The sequence below is a fragment of the Lucilia cuprina genome, chromosome 2 (assembly GCF_022045245.1).
Source record: "Lucilia cuprina isolate Lc7/37 chromosome 2, ASM2204524v1, whole genome shotgun sequence".
Lineage (NCBI taxonomy): Eukaryota > Metazoa > Arthropoda > Insecta > Diptera > Calliphoridae > Lucilia > Lucilia cuprina.
In genome coordinates, this window is record NC_060950.1 from 32312065 (window position 1) to 32316627 (window position 4563).

The following is a 4563-nucleotide window of genomic DNA, read 5'->3' on the forward strand; positions in this document are numbered from 1 at the left end:
TAGTCTATAGTCTAGTCTATAGTCTAGTCTATAGTCTAGTCTATAGTATAGTCTATAGTCTAGTCTATAGTCTATAGTCTAGTCTATAGTCTAGTCTATAGTCTAGTCAATAGTCTAGTCTATAGTCTAGTCTATAGTGTAGTCTATAGTCTAGTCTGTAGTCTGGTCTATATTCTAGTCTTCAGTATGGTCTATTCTATAATCTATATGTAGTTTATAGACTATATTTTAGGTTATATTCTAGTCTAAGTCTAGTCAAGCTTTGCTCATAGTGTAGTGCTCTTTAAAATAATATACAACTAACTACTAATTTTATTTTAAACACACAAACATTTAACACTATCACATGAAACAGGAGATTTTATAGCCTGCCGGTTTTAGGCTCCGTCTGTTAAATCTTCATTTTTCTTTTTGGATTTTTTTCGCAACATCGTCATAATCATTGTGTTCTTCATCTACGCCATCATCATTATCGTCATCACAGCACTATTATCATCTTCGTTATTATGACCCATTCATTAGTTGGTTAAATGTTTGCCAACATTTTATTCTACAACTTCTCGGTATGATGTTTGTTGCAATAAAATTAATAAGCAACAACAGCAACAATAACATGATTACAGTTTGACCAACAAACTCAAATGTTGTTGCTGTTTGTTGGACAACATTAAATATTTTTTGTTTTGTTGTTTGCAAAATGTAGGTGAACAACTTGTTTATAAATCTCGTATGTACTCGTACTAATGTTGTACTCATACTCAACGAATGTATTACTATCATACGAGTATAAACGATTAATTGTTTATATGTTTTTCGTATGTGATATTTGTTTGTTTATAACTGCATGTATGAATGGCTGTGTTTTTGAAGTGTGAGTAAAAGTTGGTGTTTTTGTTGATATTGAATGTTGTTGTAACGCCCAACGGAAATGTTTAGATTATTTTTTTGGACTAGTGTGCATATGTGTATGTTTGTTTATTTTTTGATTTCCAGTATCAATCGTTGTTGTCATCTGTACAATTGAGCAATACAAATCTTGCACTTACATATACTGTGCCATTAATACTAGCAGATATGCAAATTTGAAAAATTGTACTCTTTTTTTGGTAATAATTTTATGTTCATATGTACATTTTGTTTAAGTACCTATTATAATTACTGTATTTGTTAGAAAATATGATTAAATAGTAATTTACTCAGCTGGATATGTTGTTAAAAAAATTTTATAAATATATTTTTTAAACTACTGGTCAAATTATAAAAACTATAATTTAAATAACACTCAGTGGTGTTAATCGTAAAAAATTTTATTATAAATAAGTGTTTTTACGTAAATTTGAGTTCAGCTTATAAATAAATTAATAAAATATTTTATTTAAATATTTATTGAATAGTATAATGTTTGTTTATAATCCTTTTAACTACTAACTAGTATGTATAATACAGTATAATGTTTAGTCTATAGTCTATTATGTAGACTATATTCTAGACTGTAGTCTAGTCTATTATATAGTTTAGTCTGCAGTCATGTCTATAGTCTAGTCGAAAATATAGTCTATAGTATAGTCTATAATCTCGACTAAGTTTAGTTTATAGTCTAATCTATAGTCTTGTCATAGTTTAGTCTATAGTCTAGTTCATAGTATAGTCTATATAATCTAGTATCTTGTTTAGTTTAAATTCTATAGACTATTATATAGTTTAGTCTGTAGTCAAGTCTATAGTCTAATCTATAGTTAAGTTTATAATCTAGTCTATATTCTATTATTGTCTACATTATAAATAATATTCCAGTCTAATCTTTAGTATATTCTATAGTTTCTAGTATCGTCTCTAGCTTGGTCTATTCTGTAGTATATTCTATAGCCTATTGTACAGTCTAGTCTATAGTCTAGGTTTATATTTTAGTCTATAGTCAAGAGTATTGTCTAACCTGCTCTATTATTTAGTTCATAGTCTAGTTTTTATTCTAGTGTATAGTCTAATCTATAGTTTAGTTTATAATATATTCTATAGTCAGTAGTCAAGTATATAATGCAGACTATATTATTTTCTATAGTCTATTATATATCCTTTTCTAAAGTCTAGTCTATAGTCAAATCTTGTTTTTAGACTAGTTTATAACCTCTGAATAGTCTTATCTGTCTGTGGTGTCTAGTTTATTCTCCGGTCTAGTCTATTTTGTTTTCTATTCTGTAGTAGTATATTCTATAGTCCAGATTATAGTCTATTATATAGTCTATTCTATAGTTTATTCTATAGTCAAATGTATAGTATAGTCTTTAGACAAGTCTATAGTCTAGTTTATAGTTTTTGAATCTATAGTTGGTCTAATCTATAGTTGAATTTCTAGTCTATTTTTTATTCCTGTGTGCAGTCTAGTTTTAAACTAGTCTCTAGTTTATTCTTTAGTCTAGTTTTTAGTTCAGTTTATAGTCCAGTATAAAACAAATCTATTGACTATTTTTTCTATTGTAAGTATTACTTTTTCTACTATAGTCTGCAATTTGTTATTAACTAAAAGTACTTTTTATAAAGTACCTTTTATCACATACATATAGTATATTGGTAGAGTTTTTTTCATATTTAAGAAGAAATACAATTTTAAAATTAATCATTTTTTTGGCTGCATGCATACAAAAATTTAGCAATCTGTTAATTATAGGATTAAAATCAATCATTTTTAAGGTGTAATAAAAAAGTGAATAAAATTTTAAGAGAAAAACTTAATATTTAATTAAAAGAACATAATACAACTTTTAAATTATGTTCACAACAAGAAAAAAATTGTTTATTAGTATTATGGAAACTTTAAAATAAAGAAGGAAATTCCTAATTTTTTATTTTGGGCGATTATTGTGAGAACTTTATATTAAATGGTTTATAGTATTGGAAAATTTGAAGTTTTTAGGGCCATAGTTTGTTTATTCGAGGAGGTATAATATTTTGATTCGATTAAAATTTCAGTAATATCTTTGTATTTTTTTTAAGAACAAAATCATGTTATATTATACGGTGATCATAACCCTCATATCATGCTATTTACAGTTCTCACTGTCAACGGCTTGAAGCTGCATGTTCTCTGTTAAAACATAAATATTTTATGACCCCTTAATACCTTTTTTTGTTATTATAGAATTATTTTTTAAAAATATAATTAATGACTTTAAAGAGTTATTAAAATGGTGTTTATTAGGAGCTTTTTTGTAAAATAAATATAAATTTTATGAATTAAAAACAACGAGAAAAAACATTTTTCCATAATATTTTAATAAAGTGATCAATAATGAAGCAGGCAACTTGTTTTTTGTGTAAAAAAAGATCGTCTGTCCATATGTCTATTGCAATTTAATACCTTTATATTCCCCCAACATGTGGTATTAATTTTTGGTAACATGCAGTTAATAGAGTCAGTCTTTTCGTATTGATGATTTATACCACTACGATGATGATGATGATCATGCATACACGTACACACACTCTAGCATGATCAAGTTTTCTAAAGCGGTGATTGAGGAGGTTTGCGTGTTAAACGCAAATTTAATGCATTTCAATTTAATGCAAACAATGTAAAACTGCAGCAATATTTAGTAGATTTTTCACTTCAAATTTATTTCTTTCATTAAAAATAAGTAAATGTGTTGTGTCTATTCAAGATGATCAATTTAAAGACAGTGACAACTATTACATCTAATGGTCCAGAGTGGGCGTTTTATTAAGACTTTAGTTTTTTTTTGTTATTGCTCTTATGCTTTTGTTTTAAGTTAATTTCAAACCATAACAAAATAAATCAAATTTTAAAATATTATTTTAATTTAATTTATTATTATTATTTTCGTAAATTCCCAGTAAAATGTAACTCTAAAAGAAACCATATTGCAAGAGTTGGTTTTTGTTGTTGTTATATGATATGCATGTTAGATCTAATTCCCATGCTGTGATTCAGAGTTCAAAGTTGAGGGAAGACAACAGCAACAACCACAGCAACAGCAACATGAGCATCACATGTTACTTTTACGTTATTTGGCTGTTTTTTTTTGACTATTTTGTGGTAACGTCTTTTGCCGAAAAATTTATTTATATGTACATATGAATATATAAACAGAAAAGAAACTTGCATAATGTTTAAACAATTTATTATATTTCACAGTTGATAGGGTTTTGTATAAGATTTTTCTATGTTGTTTAATTAAAGGGTTTTTAAAAGGGAGTTGTTAAAATGAACTTAAAACAAGGCTGACGAAACGTTGCTAGAAACTTTACAATTACGGTTCTTAAATTTAAAGGCGGTTGTAGCACACTCCATCAATGTGTAGCGGAAAATTATACACATACATACATATGTACATCAAAGTGCCCGATTCCATACCAGAGACAAAATATATCAGTAACTTTGATTCAATGATGTCATATAGACTTGACTATAGACTAGACTATAGACTTAACTATAGACTTGACTATAGACTAGACTATAGACTTAACTATAGACTAGACTATAGACTAGACTATAGACTAGACTATAGACTAGACTATAGACTAGACTATAGACTAGACTATAGACTA

At 27.0% G+C, this 4563-nt stretch overlaps 1 protein-coding gene across 1 annotated transcript in view; it reads left to right on the top strand.

Annotated features, from left to right (window-relative positions):
* Window positions 1-4563, top strand: part of LOC111690326 (probable nuclear hormone receptor HR38) — a 75509-nt gene that overhangs the window by 53989 nt on the left and 16957 nt on the right. The window lies entirely within an intron of this gene.